This window comes from Tubulanus polymorphus, chromosome 12 (genome assembly GCF_964204645.1).
Source record: "Tubulanus polymorphus chromosome 12, tnTubPoly1.2, whole genome shotgun sequence".
Taxonomy (NCBI): Eukaryota; Metazoa; Nemertea; class Palaeonemertea; order Tubulaniformes; family Tubulanidae; genus Tubulanus; species Tubulanus polymorphus.
In genome coordinates, this window is record NC_134036.1 from 1510125 (window position 1) to 1527157 (window position 17033).

The window sequence follows — 17033 nt, forward strand, 5'->3', positions numbered from 1 at the left end:
GAATAATGAAACCGATATCATCATTCACGGTGTCGTATGTAAAGCAAATCTCAAATAAACAAATATTCGGATGGTGCTGCTGCTGCTGCTGTTGCTGCTGCTGGTGGTGGTGGTGGTGGTGGTGGTGCTGGTGGTGCTAGGTAAACTTTATCAATAAGATATGGATGAGTTGCACAATCACGTGGGGTGGACTATGAGGGAGTTATTCAATATGGCATAGTTCATGACTTTTGGGCAAATCTCAAATAAACAAGCATTGAGATTGGCTGTAGTGAAACCATATCAATAATATATTTGACTAGTTTAGCACCATCGAACACAGAGCGGGGCGAAGGGCGGAATTTGTGTGGGGAGGGGGAATGGGAAGGCGTAACGGATATGGAATCATAAACTTTGTAAATAAAGCATTATCCACGAAGTGTTGTCTGACCACAAACACAACTGCATGGTCATATATTATTCAAATGTTTTGATTTCGTCCTGTTATAAACTGAGACCGGAAGTACGCAAACCCGTTCATACACATCCGGTCAGTGTATTTGGCTGTTCGTATTTATAAACATCCGGTCAGTGCGTTCTAGTAAATTGCTTCAAGACCTAGTAATTCGGCCAAGGTATAAAATGGCGCCTTTGTTTCTCCTAATCGTCCGGGGATCACTTTTGTAAACTGCAATAACATTTTCAATCAGTTAATTTCTATAACTGTTGGGTCAGTTAATGTTAGGATGATCATGATTTTTTAAGGAGGGTAGACAGGCGGTCGGCCGGGTCAACTTTTAAACTCAACAGAAACAATTTAGGTAATCATTTTTTAGTCATCTCTTAAGGGATGGTGTTCAGTTGAATTTTAGTTCGACACCAAATTCGTAGGTTTTAGCTACTGAAAATCATTTATTCTCAACTATTTACAACTTTGACTTGAATTCGTCGACCCAAAATTATCCGGTTCGGGTGTCAACTATAACCCATTCTACATGAGGAGGCTGTTGTCATATTTTTTTTTCGTGAATGACGGACATTTTTTCAATTAAAGGAAATCGTTACTGTGTGAGCGCCGATCCCGAGGGCATCTTCCGTTTCCGCCTCACCCGAAACCTGCCCTGAATACTAATTTGCTGTTGTATCAGTTGGGTCTGGATCTGTATCGTTTTAATTAAGGTATGAGTCAGCGTCTTGTTCGTTATACGTATGGTCTAGGTATGGACTAAATCCCAATCGGCCGAGACTGCTTCCGGTTTCGAGTTTGGTATCCTATATAAGGTAATCGGCTACGATATACAATTCGTATGTATATAACATAGACATTTATGACCTTGGTGCAAGTTTATGACCTTGGTGCAAGTTTTACTCAAAGATTTATGAAGTGAGCGTTTAATAGAGTGAGAGTAGAGAGAGAGAGAGAGAGGGAGAGAGAGAGAGGGGGGAGCGTAGAGTGACAGTAAGATACGGTGAATAAAATATTATTGAATGAATTATTCATAAAAAAAACTAGAACATACTCAGGCATGCGAGTAATCAATCGTAGGACCCGAAGAGTAATAAAAGTGCTACTACACATCTAGGTACAAAGCACTTTACTGATTTATATATCCTAAACAACCGTATGTAGGGCATCCCCCTATCCCCCCCCCTTTCACCCATAGCTCCACCTTCCCATGGTGTCTGTAAGGATGTAAGGATATATATCTTCAGATTTCAAGACAATCAATGATTTGAATTAAAACTTAGATATTCGTCGACTTTACAAAATCGTTCGATACTATTGCACGAATAATAACGTAAAAGTACTTTTATTCGCGGCGTCGATGTCAAATGTTTGACAGTTCATTCCGTTTGAATCGATCGAGATTCGAATTTCAAATTTCCGCCGCTTGTATTGTTGAAATAAAACGACGTGTATAGTAGTGTATGGCCATTATGCTTTACATCCGGCAACAACGAAGAAACATTTCTTATCTTGATTCTTAAAGTCTGGCATCGTTCGACTTGTTAAAAAATGAACGGTTGTACAGTATTAGTAACAGTCGAATGTTGGTTAAGTTGTAATTTGAATAAGTCGTCACATTAGCGAAATCGTCTATATTCTCAATTCTAAATTTTGTATTTCTTGTTCTACCAATGTTTAATGGATAAGTCGTCACATCACTTCAAACTAACAACATTTTTATATCCATAACTTGTTCATTGTAACAGTGTATGTGACAGTGTAAAGGGGACCCAAATGATGTTACGTGGGCACCTATTGGACATTGGCCGCGGAAATTTAGGATCGTCCCTCGCGGAATATAAAGTGCCCTTCGAAATCTGGAATTAGTGAAAAATGAGTGCAGTATCTGCTGCCCGGAGATTCGACGAGATTCTACGGGATTCGGCGAGATATCACGCAAGAGAGACGAACTAATCATCCTCGCACGTCAAGCTGCGTTGTTGCCTTTTTTTTCGGGAAAAAAGATACATTCATCAAAGAAGATGCATATGCTTGCATCATTTCAGTAGCCGCAGTAGCCGCAGCAGCAGCAGCAGCGTCCTCCAGTTTCATTTGATCATTCAATTAATTCAGCCAATTAGCGTTGTACGTTTCTAACCCCCCACGATGATTTATTTTACGAAAATAAATCAAGTTAAGGGTTCAACTCCAGAATAGGTCAATATAGTTCCATCGTGGAGGATTTTCTTTAATGAAGTGAGTGGTTCGGTTTCTAATTGCCGACCTATTTTACTCGTCGACAATTCCGACGATTTAGAATTGCCGACCTATTTTACTCGTCGACAATTCCGACGATTTAGAATTGCCGACCTATTTTACTCGTCGACAATTCCGACGATTTAGAATTGCCGACCTATTTTACTCGTCGACAATTCCGACGATTTTAAATTGCCGACCTATTTTACTCGTAGACAATTCCGACGATTTAGAATTGTTGAAGGGAAGATAAATTTTCAAGCAACGACACGGCCACTTGATGCCGATTGCAGTTTGTATCTATAAAGGGTAATCTACACACGGTCCTTCATTCCAGCCATTTTATATCAGGGTAATCCACACAAACACCCAGCCCCTCGATCCCAGCCACCTTATTCAAGGGTAATCCACGCAAACACACAGCCCCTCGATCCCAGCCACCTTATTCAAGGGTAAACCACGCAAACACACAACCCCTCGATCCCAGCCACTTTATATCAGGGTAATCCGCGCACACACACAGCCCCTCGATCCCAGCCACTTTATGTCAGGGGTAATCCACGCAAAAACACAGCCCCTCAATCCCAGCCACCTTATTCAAGGGTAATCCACGCAAACACGCAGCCCCTCGATCCCAGCCACTTATTCAAGGGTAATCCACGCAAACACACAGCCCTCGATCCCAGCCACATTATATCAGGGTAATCCACGCACACACACAGCCCCTCGATCCCAGCCACATTATATCAGGGTAATCCACGCACACACGCAGCCCCTCGATCCCAGCCACATTATATCAGGGTAATCCACGCACACACGCAGCCCCTCGATCCCAGCCACATTATATCAGGGTAATCCACGCACACACGCAGCCCCTCGATCCCAGCCACATTATATCAGGGTAATCCACGCAAACACACAGCCCCTCGATCCCAGCCACTTTATGTCAGGGTAATCCGCGCAAACACGCAGCCCCTCGATCCCAGCCACTTTATATCAGGGGATATTATTATATAAAAGATATTGCAATTCTAAATCGTCGGAATTGTCGACGAGTAAAATAGGTCGGCAATTCTAAATCGTCGGAATTGTCGACGAGTAAAATAGGTCGGCAATTTAAAATCGTCGGAATTGTCGACGAGTAAAATAGGTCGGCAATTCTAAATCGTCGGAATTGTCTACGAGTAATATAGGTTGGCAATTCTAAATCGTCGGAATTATCGACGAGTATAATAGGTGGGCAATTCTAAATCGTCGGAATTGTCGACGAGTAAAACAGGTCGGCTACCTGGCTCGCGGAAGAATACGTGCTATGTACTCAGCCTGGGCAGATCTACTTTTACCTGTTCTGGAGTTGAGCCAAGTTAAGTATAGAAAAATTACGTAAATGCAAACGTTGTATTCGATGGCGGCATCAGCGGCAGCGTTAACGTAACGTTAAAAAACGTCAATTGACGTTAATCAATAACGTGTTTCAGATGACGTAGACTTGATTACGCCAACGCTTGCGGATATTAACAACGGCGTTTATCAACGTTTTGGAGAGCGTTAATTAGTTAATTTGTCGTCAGTTTATGGGAGAAAAAAAACGATAAATTTCAGAAACTTTAGGAACTGTAATGAAAGTCCGTTATAACGTTATAACCCGTATCGCATGTTTACATTGTAATTACAATACAATTTACACTGAAAAATGCAGCTACTGTCTAAGTCAGTTATAAAACTACCATCCTTTTTAATGCCACTATTCCGAGAAGAATTTAAAACCCTGGAAAATGCAAATACTGACAAAGTACGTCATAACACTGCTAAATTGTTGTTAAATCTTAACGCCTCAATTCTTTAACTCTCTTAACATTTTTCAGGAAACACAATTCAACTCTTCCATACGACCATTCTTTATAACGCGGCCAAATTTGCCACGTTTTTTGTTTTTCACTTATTCCTGCACAGAGGACAGTATAGGTAACTTTTAGTGTGAATGAGAAAAAAATAATTCGGATGACCAGTTGCGTTTTAAACTACTTTAACATTATCTAAAAGAGCAAACGTAATTAGTAATTATGTTAAAAACTTGGAAACAGATTTAAAATAGGTTATGCAAAATGGTGAAAGGTGAACACCGCTTTTTAAAATGTGCCAACAATAAGCGACCGTTGTTGCTGGTTGTTTAGGCTACGAACATTTTTCGCGGCAATATAAATATTTCAGACGTCAAAAATATCGATATCATTTGTAGAGAGAGAGACGATTTTATGAAATATATGTTTGCACAGTAAACGATGCATTACACACTGTATGAATATATCTGCAATGTCATAAATCACGATTTAACTAATAATGCGCCTGTCGTCTGCGACGTGTTATAAATAGGCCTCGAACTGTCGCGCATAAAGCTTGAAATAGATATCTGTTTGTATCGTAGGAACATAAGGAAAAATTTAAAAAAAAACAGGGTCGGTCTTATAGACCGGTATAACCTTTTATCGAGGGGCTAACTTAATTGAAAATGAATTGAGTTAGCCCCGGGGTTAAAGGTAATACCAGTCTGTAAAACCAGTCCCAGTGGCTGCAGTTTCTGGCATTCAGCCCGCGGTTCTCTGTCTGGTCCATTCCCGTAAAACTGTGGAACATCCAATAATTGTTACATGGATGGGTTTTTATTGGCGTAAATCTTTTGCGGAACGATAAAACTGTATCGTACAAACATATCGTAGATCTTGTATTAAACGTCGTGTTATCGTCTGCTGACATGCGCTTTCTATAATTCATGAGTCGCGCAGCCCTGGTAAATATTTTCGCCCGAACGACGACGGTGACAACGTTCTCTAATCGACGTTGCAGTAACAAGTAAGGTGCCAATAGCGTACCTGCTGAAACTGGTACCGACATAACCGCTGGTCCCAGGTGCGTTTGTAAACTCTGGTTTATTGTCTCGTGTCGTCTATTATGCGATGTTTGACACTGTTAAAGACGGATATACTCGCAGCATTATTTTAACAACTCGCAGGTTTAACGCATGCAAGCGTGTCTGGATGCACTAGGTTACGTTTGGTAAGGTGGCCCATCAAAATTTGCATTCATTGTTGCACGAGTGGATGGAGATTCATGTGCAGTTTGACTTTTAGTAGAAAGAAGGAGATTTGAGACGTAGATGAGAGGAAGAGGGGAGGGGGAGAAAAGAAGAGATAAGAAAGGAAAAAGAGGGGGAGGAGAAGACAGGGAACAGCAGAGAAAGAGAGAGGGAGAGATGACAGATGATAGAGAGCGGAGGAGAGAGGAGGAGAGGGAAATGGTGGATGGGTTAAAGTGAATGATGAAGAATGATGTTGGAAGAACTTGGAGATATGTAAAGAGGGAGAGAGTGGAGGAGACAAAGGGGAAGAGGGAGGAGGCGAGGAGAGAGAGGGGGAGGGAAAGAGAGAAGGATGCATGAGGAGGAGAGAAGGATTTTGATGGATGACGCCATTATAACATTTATACAAAACCCATTCTGTTTCAGTTGGGTTTTTTTCTAACATTGCTCTCGACACGTTTCTAAGCCTAACGAATTATATCGTATCATCAACAACCAGTGACGATGCATTAATAATTACAACAACAACAAAAACCAACGCGGAAACATTTTACCGGCGATATTTTTACTTGTCATTGTCACAAAGTGAGTAATCAATTTCATGATCTGAACACCGATATTTTTAGTCGTCCTGATTAGGATTGATTTATTAATACATCTCATCGCGAGGGATGATTTCGAATTAGCGGACAATAATTTTGACGTCGATGTTCGGAGAATTTATCGGATGCGGAATTACGAAGGACAACAACAGTTCGTCTGCACTTCAAGTGCTCGCTATGCTAAAAACACGGCGTGAAATATGGGATTTTTTTTGGTATTTTGTTAAAAGCGTATATTCTCTTCATGAAAAAGATGAACATTGTCAAATTGAGAAGAAAATATTTGAAATCTCAAAAATGGGCATCCGTACTTGTAACCTGCGGTGTTCCGATGAACTTTTCAAGAAAAAAACGTTTTTCGTATGAAATAAATTAGATATTTCTAATATAGTTTTTATAGAAAAACAAAACTGCTGAAGAATCCAAAAAAATTCAGGCACGATTTCGGACAGGCTTAAGGCCAAGTAAAGGTTGAGTAGTTAACTTAAATATAATCTATTTAATTTCCATAAGACTCAATCTTAAGGTAGGTCAATCTATAATCCTTAAACGATATACAAAAGCCTGTAGTTATTGAGATTATCAATTCTAAAGTGATAAATAATTCACAAGGAATTTGATCCCATTTTGGTAGAATCGATCTGGTTCCCATTTTCTATTTACATGCTTTATCAAATGTAATAAGTAATATTACATTTTCAGATTTTTCACTGAGACTTAAAGGCAGTTTCTTTGAGTGTTCAGCATCTTTTTAACTCCATCGACCAGCGACATGAATAAGTTTATTCAAAACAATGAAGTACGAATTTGTGTCCCATTCAAAACGTCAAGTTCAAACAATAGCAATAAAACCAAAAGCCATAGATTAAGTCGTGAAGTTCCTTTCTAAATCGATGATATCCAAGTTAAGGTTACATAAACTTTATGATAAAACAGTTTCGAGAAAATGAAAAAATAGGCTACCAAAAAAGAAGTTATTTTGCAGAAAAATTTACGACGTGGATGAAACCCAATATGATTTTATTATTTCACAACACCATCCAACTTACCAAAAGCCAACAAGGCCAAAGCGACAATGGCGAATTTAACTCCTTGTCTCATGTTCGCTGCGAAATTCCTGAATAAATTCTAAGATGACGAAAATATACGACAGTTTTCGAATTATCAAACTTCTCTTCGCTTCAACGGTCGTGATTGTTGAGAGTTGGTTACTGAGGATACGGAGCGCGTGCGTTTGTGCGTGGGCGACGGAATCTACCGAGTATATATAGGCGGAAATTGCCGAAGTGTTTGTAGTCTGCGTCTCGAGTCGAGTCTGTTTCGGAATCGATCTAACTTTCTCCTGAAATACGCGCCAACCCGTCACACGTCCACGTAACGCGTCACGGTCGCGTAGTCATCGTTACCGAGCGACAAGTCACTGACCACACAATCCGCGACTTCATTTGCATACATTGTTGATTCGTTCGGCCAATCGACGGTCTTCTTCGTTTCAAGGCTTGCCGACAATCAAGGGTCGAATTTTGATTGGAATTTGTGAACTGGTGGCTACGTCGAAATAACCACTTCGTTTGGCCACACTGAATATAAGCTACACAATTAAGGCTTAATAAGACTTTTATTTTAGGCTAACGTTCGCTGAGATTGGGAAATAAATTCACTTGTATTAATTAGTGACTTGCTAATGAACTAATTAACCATGTAGATTAAAAGTAATTAGTTGGAGAATTGCCACTATCAGAGAGAAATAGCTGAGAGGGGAATGCATTAATCACTGAAGATTGTTTGAGGTGTCAAAATTAAAATGCGACACAAATCTGTTGATACATTTTTAGCTTATAGGAACTTTCCCTGAATTCTCGACTGTGCAATATACCATGGCTTAAGGGTGCAGAAAATTGGGAGGATAGAGAATGAGAGAGAATGGAGGCTAGAGAAGGGAAGAGAAGGGAGGATAGAGAAGGGAAGAGAAGGGAGGATAGAGAAGGGAAGAGAAGGGAGGATAGAGAAGGAAGGGGGTGGAGTGGGATAGAGATTGTAGCCTGTGTAGAAAAGATGAGGAGATAGTGTAAGAGGGTGGAAAGAGGGATTGGGAGAGGGAGAGGCAGAGGGAGAGGGAGAGGCAGAGGGAGATGGAGAGGCGGGAGTGGAAAAGGGTGAGGCAGAGGCGGGAGTGGGAGAGGCAGAGGCAGAGGCAGAGGCAGAGGCAGAGGCAGAGGCAGATACTATGATGAATATATATTGTAAAGACAGTTGACGTTTACGAACTGTGATAAAAATGTTACTAAATTACATTTACTACTAGATGAGCGACAGCATAAGGTCGTTTATTCCGTTCTCCGGGCGCTACTACTGCCGGCAACACCACACACACCGAGCTCTGATACTCGCATACTCGAGTCATCTGCCTTAATTAGCTTTAATAAGCTTTAGTTACTGGGCTGTAATTGCCCTCACACAAACCATTCACTACTCTACTTCCCTTTAATGTCACTATTAGCGAAATTATTATTTGCTTCATCACAAGTTTGACAGATGCGCCATATCTAAATGAATTACAACAAATAAACTCCACTCACAAGTCGGATCTTTTGACTTGAGAGTGATATCTGAGTTGGATGATAGAGTAGACTCCGCTCAAGTTGGATCTTCTGACTTGAGAGTGATATCTGAGTTGGATGATACAGTAGACTCCGCTCAAGTCGGATCTTTCGACTTGAGAGTGATATCTGAGTTGGATGATACAGTAGACTCCGCTCAAGTTGGATCTACTGACTTGAGAGTGATATCTGAGTTGGATGGTACAGTAGACTCCGCTCAAGTCGGACTTTTTTTACTTACGAGTGATATCTGAGTTGGATGGTACAGTAGACTCAGCTCAAGTCTGATCTTTTGACTTGAGAGTGATATCTGAGTTGGATGGTACAGTAGACTCCACTCAAGTCGGACTTTTTTACTTACGAGTGATATCTGAGTTGGATGGTACAGTAGACTACTTTTTATGTGTTTGTGATTATTCATTTATTTAGCCTGATGACGGGGCGACGGCCTTTATTGCCCGCACTGTAGGCAGCCGGTAGGACTCGAACCCAGTTATCTCAGCGCGGACTTGTGAATGTTACACATCGAGCTTTATACAACTAAAAATCCTACACTGGCAACATTCCATTCCAGTCGGATCTTTCGATTTTAGAACAAAAAATACCAGTTCAATATCGACATCGCATCATTAGCGTGAAACTAGTGGCAAAAAATCGAGAAAAGAGGTGGCAGCACTGTATGGAAAACATATTCAATGCAAATACACTATATTGAAAACGACAGCGGTTGATAATTCGCTATAGTTGCTGGAAAGCCTAAGGATGTTGAATAGTTGATGGATATTTATTGGGTATCACCAATGCCTGGGATGTCGGGGATGCATGCCTAGTCTGGAAGAGCCTATTGGGGTTGCAAAAAAGTAATTGATAAGTCTTTTTGAGATCTCATTTACTGGAAATATCTGATATGTTTATATCATACTGTCGAATTTGGAACTATAAAACAGGTCAGATAGATATTATCTCACTTACTATAGTTTTGTCACTGTCCGTTGAAAATGGCTAAAGCATTGAACCGATTTATACGGTAACACATTGTCCTCGGTGTTTGTAGGGAATAATCAATAATACACCGATTTGAATTGAACCCTCTCTAGCCGAAGACTATCTCTTGCTAATAGGTTGAAATAAATGTTTTAATTGTTTTATTTTCAGATGGTCCCCTTCAGCATTGAACTCATCAGTACCTAATTGCAGCCAGCACGCGCTGACTAAACTAAAACATCGACAGTAGCTTCAACAGACCTTCTAACGATGAATGGAGCCCATCATCAAGATGTGCGTTACTGCTGTATGGACCTCCCAAATAACTTATTGCAGCTGCAAACACGAATTGGTAAGTAGATGTTTTAGTAAGTTTTGTATGTGAAACTTAAGTTAGGTCGGGTTTTACCTAATCTGATTCATGAAACAGAAAACCAAGTCTTCATTAGCATTTGTACTTGAAATATAAATAGCCTCTGGTTGAGTGAATTTGATGGTGAGGTTAAATGGTTGTGATCACCTTTTTTTCAGGTGAGCACTTTTTCCCCAGGACCTCGGCTGTTTCCTATTTGTTGAACCAACATTTGGTAGATTCCTGATCTTCCTCGTCTCATCAGGACCTGATATCCAATGGGTGCTGACTAAACCAACCTGGCCCGATCGATGGTTACTGTGAGCGGACTGCTGTAGTTTGGATGTGACTTTTCTCGACAAGGAAAATATAAACCAAGAAGATGCACAAACAAACACATCAATTTGTAAGTTGAGATTTTATATTTTTGATGGTCAGGAAGGATAGGTCTCGTTAGGCAAGGTGAGAGGTGAGGCGTGTGGTGTGGATAAGGTTAGGTTCGGTAAAAACTCAATGGTTTAAATATTCTCAATTCTAATTCAGAAACTTAGATTCGAACGCAAACTTTTTCTTTTCGGTTCAGATCAGAAACGACCGCCAGACGTTTTTTTTTACAATTGAGCTTTGAGCTATTGAGACCCTGACATAAAGAGCAACTCCAAAGTGTCTAGTGCTGGAATTATTTTTGTGGGTTAAAATTAAAAAATGAGTCATAGATAAGTCATTTTCTAATCATTGTTTAGGCTTTGAATCTATGAATTTAGTTATTATCTTCAATTAGACTCATTGTTTAAGCTTTGGATCTATGAAATTAGTGATTGTCTTCAATTAAACTCATTGTTTAGGCTTTGGATCTATGAAATTAGTTATTATCTTCAATTAAACTCATTGTTTAGGCTTTGGATCTATGAATTTAGTTATTATCTTCAATTAAACCCATTGTTGAGGTTTGGAACCTTTGAAATAAGTTATTGTCTTTAATCAAACTCATTGTTTAGGCTTTGAATCTATGAATTTAGTTATTATCTTCAATTAAACTCATTGTTTAGGCTTTGAATCTATGAATTTAGTTATTATCTTCAATTAAACTCATTGTTGAGGTTTGGAACCTTTGAAATTAGTTATTGTCTTTAATCAAACTCATTGTTTAGGCTTTGGATCTATGAAATTAGTTATTGTCTACAATTAAACTCATTGTTTAGGCTTTGGATCTATGAAATTAGTGATTGTCTTCAATTAAACCCATTGTTGAGGTTTGGAACCTTTGAAATTAGTTATTGTCTTTAATCAAACTCATTGTTTAGGCTTTGGATCTATGAAATTAGTTATTGTCTACAATTAAACACATTGTTTAGGTTTGGAACCTTTAAAATTAGTTATTGTCTTTAATCAAACTCATTGTTTAGGCTTTAGCTCTTTGAAATTAGTTATTGTCTGCAATCAGACTCATTGTTTGGGCTTTGAATCTTTGAAATTAGTTATTGTCTTCAATCAGACTCATTGTTTAGGCTTTGAATCTTTGAAATTAATTATTGTCTTCAATTAGACTCATTGTTTAGGCTTTGAATCTTTGAAATTAGTTATTGTCTTCAATCAGACTCATTGTTTAGGCTTTGAATCTTTGAAATTAGTTATTGTCTTCAATCAGACTCATTGTTTAGGCTTTGAATCTTTGAAATTTTTTATTATCTTCAATTAAACTCATTGTTTGGGCTTTGGCTCTTTGAAATAAGTTATTGTCTTCAATCAGACTCATTGTTAAGGCTTTGAATATTTGAAATTAATTATTGTCTTCAATTAGACTAGGCTTTGAATCTTTGAAATTAGTTATTGTCTTCAATCAGACTCATTGTTTAGGGTTTGAATCTTTGAAATTAATTATTGTCTTCAATGAGACTCATTTTTTAGGCTTTGAATCTTTGATATTAGCTATTGTCTTCAATCAGACTCATTGTTTAGGCTTTGAATCTTTGAAATTAGTTATTTTCTTCAATTAAACTCATTGTTTAGGCTTTGAATCTTTGAAATTAGTTATTTTCTTCAATTAAACCCATTGTTTAGGCTTTTAATCTTTGAAATTTGTTATTATCTTCAATTAAACTCATTGTTTGGGCTTTGGCTCTTTGAAATTAGTTATTGTCTTCAATCAGACACATTGTTTAGGCTTTGGCTCTTTGAAATTAGTTATTGTCTTCAATCAGACACATTGTTTAGGCTTTGAATCTTTGAAATTAGTTATTGTCTTCAATCAGACTCATTGTTTAGGCTTTGAATCTTTGAAATTAGTTATTGTCTTCAATTAAACTCATTGAACGTCAGTTTTTTGCGGGTTCAGTTTAGAAACGACTGTGACAGGAAATATCGTTATTTCCAATTGATGTCTTAATTGTGTCTTAACGTATTAAAGATTGCTAGGAAAAATATCATTATCATTTAATCAATGAAGAAATTAAATGCCTGGTTGCGTGTTTGTCAAACTCTACATTACACCATAAAAACCACTTCTCCGCTGGAATAATCGGGACTCGAACCCAATGGCGTTTATATCAACTCGTCGATCCAAATTGGTGTATGTGTTAACAGTAAAAGTGTATTTTTTGGTGAATTTATTTCCTAATCACGGTTTGTCTTTCTAAATATTTTTTCAGTTTCCTAACGTCTCCTTGATACCATGAAAACTCCTTCCAAAATGGAAAATGCTTTCGAAGGTGATTGAAACTCCTTTGATTTGAGCAAAAACGTTTTAACTATATCCTAATGACATCTTACAGGAATATTGTATTCCTTGAGCTACTGTAGTTTATTCAACGTTTCGACTATATCCTAATAGTCATCTTCAGGAATACTGTATTCCTTGAGCTAGTGTAGTTTATTCAACGATTAGACTATATCCTAATAGTTATCTTCAGGAATACTGTATTCCTTGAGCTAGTGTAGTTTATTCAACGATTAGACTATATCCTAATAGTTATCTTCAGGAATACTTCCTTGAGCTAGTGTAGTTTATTCAACGTTTCGACTATATCCTAATAGTCATCTTCAGGAATACTGTATTCCTTTAGCTAGTGTAGTTTATTCAACGATTAGACTATATCCTAATAGTTATCTTCAGGAATACTGTATTCCTTGAGCTAGTGTAGTTTATTCAACGATTAGACTATATCCTAATAGTTATCTTCAGGAATACTGTATTCCTTGAGCTAGTGTAGTTTATTCAACGATTAGACTATATCCTAATAGTTATCTTCAGGAATACTTCCTTGAGCTAGTGTAGTTTATTCAACGATTAGACTATATCCTAATAGTTATCTTCAGGAATACTTCCTTGAGCTAGTGTAGTTTATTCAACGATTAGACTTTATCCTAATAGTTATCTTCAGGAATACTTCCTTGAGCTTGTGTAGTTTATTCAACGATTAGCCTTTATCCTAATAGATTTCTTCAGGAATACTTCGTTGAGCTAGTGTAGTTTATTCAACGATTAGACCATATCCTAATAGTTATCTTCAGGAATACTTCCTTGAGCTAGTGTAGTTTATTCAACGATTAGACCATCCTAATCGTCATCTCCAAGAATAGTGATGTCTTCATTATAACCACTGATGAAACGCTCTGAGTCCATGTTGTAAAGATAATGTAAATCCCTGTACATCAAAAGAAATGGAAAAAACAAAAAGAGTCTGAAATGTTTCCTTGAATTATAAGATAGTAATCTTCAGGAATACTCTATTCATTGGGCTAGTGTAGTGTTTAGTATCATAATAGTCAATTGAGGAGGCGGTGCTCGGGCCCACTGACAGTGTTTAATTTTACTGACTCGTTGTGAAGTTACTGAAAATGAGAATTTTAAGTCGACTTTCATTGCTGTTCATTGCCTTTCACAACCGTGACGTCACGGTCTTTTGTCCGAATGTGAATTGTCGGCGAATTTGTGCGAATGTTTACCGGCTACAATCGGGCGGACCGGATGGCTTAGTCGGTCGGCGACTAGCGTGTCACCGCTGTGGCCCAGGTTCGAGTCTCGGAGGAGGCGGGTCAGGATGTGGCAAATGATCTCCGGTAAGCGGGCGAGTCGAGAGTACTGTCCTCCCTGGAATGAGGTTGCTAATGCGTGAGTCCTACAGAATATCTGGCGTGGGGTAAATTATGTTTAATTCAGTCGTTTCTGGCTGAATTATTTATTTATCCCACAATGCCGGTCCAGGTTGCGGAGTAATTCCCCCAGGGACCTTCGACTTTTTTACAATATTAGTTTGTTATTTTAAGTTGAGTGGTGAGGGTTTGGGAAATTTTTATATATTTATTTAATTCCTCGAACTGAAGAAATCCAAGCGAGAATTCGGTGGTATCTGCATGCAACGCGGACGGTGATCAATCACAGGTCTTTCTCAACTGATGACAAAATTTCGATGATTTTTTAACGTCAGCAAATTCCAATCAGAGTAGATGTGCACGCGGCAATGTTTGGTGAACGTGTGTATAAATTCGGCTTCAAAACGACTCAATAGAGAATAACTCACTGGAGACCTGGCATACGCTCTACTACACAATAGTGCCGCATGACTGCACAAACCCTTAAGCAAACTTCAATATCCTAAAGCAAAACTCGAAAATAGTAAAATTGAGCCGGTATTATAGTTCAAAACCAGACGTAAATAGAAGGGAAATCTACACTAAAGTTTGTTGGATAGTTTAGATAAAATGTCAGCATACAATTTTAGGCTAAAATCGTAGCATTCGATATTTCTATCTTTAACAATATGTGTCTCTATGAATAGTCGAATTAAACTCGATGACCTGTAAGCCCCATTGAAAACGTTTGGCACGAATTGAATGGTTCTCGAGGATTAGCGTCACGGACTCGGGTCTGTCACAGGAATGCGCGATCGAGCTTTCTGATTGATCCATTCCGGTCGCATCGATGATGCACCGTCGCTGATTGGTCGACGTAGGTATTAGAAGCGCGGTTCGAGCCTCTCGACGCCAGTCCGAGAACCGATGTCCAGTGATGAAGGTCAACCTATAAGAGCTCTGCAACAAGGCGTGAAGAACGTGTGGCTTCAAGCAAACAACCTACTAATTAGCGGCTGATGATGTTAGGAGAGACTGGAACGTGAAGGAATTTGTGACGCCTAGCGATTGAGAACACAATTTGGTGGCTGTTGGAGCTGATGATTGCAGAGGAGATCCCGATCTGCTGCTGCTGCTGTTGACGGTTCAACTACAAACAGATGACGGCTCACTTGCTGATGAGGACGAGTTGCTGTTGTTGCCGATTTCCGATGTTCTATTTAAAGTTACACACATTTTGATCAGGTTAGATATTTCATATAGAATTCAAATCTCGGAATCGAATCTTTCGAAAATTATCGCGTTTTGATTGTTGAACCCAATTCGGCTTAATTTGAATCGTAATTGTATTTTGCAATTCAACGCTTTTGATTTTTTGATCTCAAATTCTAGTTCAGTTTTGGTTTTTGTCATAGATTTATTTCTGGAATTCCTCTGGGTTATTTTAGTCGCATTTTTATACGTTATGAATATTATGTCTTTTTAGGGTTAAACCGAAACCAGTTCGCTACTACTGACAACTACATGTACACGACTCGTTTGTCGCAACGTCCTGAACTAGTTTGCTGCTGCTGCATCAGGAACCGCATCAACCCACATCTTGCTGTTTCGGTATCTTTACATTAAGAGAAGGTAATTATATTAAACTACACCCATCCGGAATCGTTTTTCAGTTCATCCGATTTCTTTTTCAGCCGGCAAAATTTGAGTTACAAACCTCGAGACGCACACTCTACTCCTACTACAGCACCATCTTCAAACTCCGAGACGCAGACTCTACTCCGACTACAGCACCATCTTCAAACCCCGAGATGCAGACTCTACTCCGACTACAGAACCGTCTTCAAACCCCGAGACGCAGACTCTACTCCGACTACAGAACCGTCTTCAAACCTCGAGACGCGGACTCTACTCCGACTCCAGCACCATCTTCAAACCTCGAGACGCGGACTCTACTCCGACTACAGCACCATCTTCAAACCTCGAGACGCAGACTACTCCGACTACAGCACCATCTTCAAACCTCGAGACGCGGACTCTACTCCGACTACAGCACCATCTTCAAACCTCGAGACGCGGACTCTACTCCGACTACAGCACCATCTTCAAACCTCGAGACGCGGACTCTACTCCGACTACAGCACCATCTTCAAACCTCGAGACGCGGACTCTACTCCGACTACAGCACCATCTTCAAACCTCGAGACGCGGACTCTACTCCGACTACAGCACCATCTTCAAACCTCGAGACGCAGACTCTACTCCGACTACAGCACCATCTTCAAACCTCGAGACGCAGACTCTACTCCGACATTTTTCGTTTTGCCGCATGTTATAAAGTAACGTAAATAAATAAACGTCCATCTATATATAAAATGCTCGTCTTCAATAAAATCTCTGTCTCTGGCACTTTGCCCCGGAAAGGACTCTTCCCCTCACAACTCCATACTCGGAAAAGGACTCATTGAAAGGACAGGACTCTTCCACTTCCGCTTACAACTTCTCACGTTTAAGGAAAGGACAAAGTCGGAAAGGAAAGGACAAACGCAAAGTACAAATCAAAGCATTTATTCCAAATTCAAAGTAGGAATTTCTTACAGCTTGTTTGCAAAAGTAAAATTCAACATAAAAATTCAACAACCAATAAATGGGATTTGAACCACCA

The 17033-nt window shown here is 39.3% G+C and overlaps 2 long non-coding RNA genes across 2 annotated transcripts in view; both read left to right on the plus strand.

The window, feature by feature from the left end:
- The window catches only part of LOC141914031 (uncharacterized), a 50576-nt gene extending 37114 nt beyond the window's left edge, over positions 1 to 13462 (plus strand). The window contains exons 3-5 of the long non-coding RNA XR_012620684.1: positions 10117 to 10297; positions 10477 to 10703; positions 12946 to 13462. This is a non-coding gene — a long non-coding RNA (uncharacterized LOC141914031). The remainder of the gene's footprint in view (positions 1 to 10116; positions 10298 to 10476; positions 10704 to 12945) is intronic.
- A 105-nt stretch (positions 13463 to 13567) lies between these two features.
- On the plus strand, positions 13568 to 16739 carry LOC141914011 (uncharacterized). Its single transcript, XR_012620680.1, has 3 exons — positions 13568 to 15613; positions 15855 to 16000; positions 16063 to 16739. It is a non-coding gene; the product is annotated as an uncharacterized LOC141914011 (long non-coding RNA).
- The last annotated feature ends 294 nt before the right edge of the window (positions 16740 to 17033 follow it).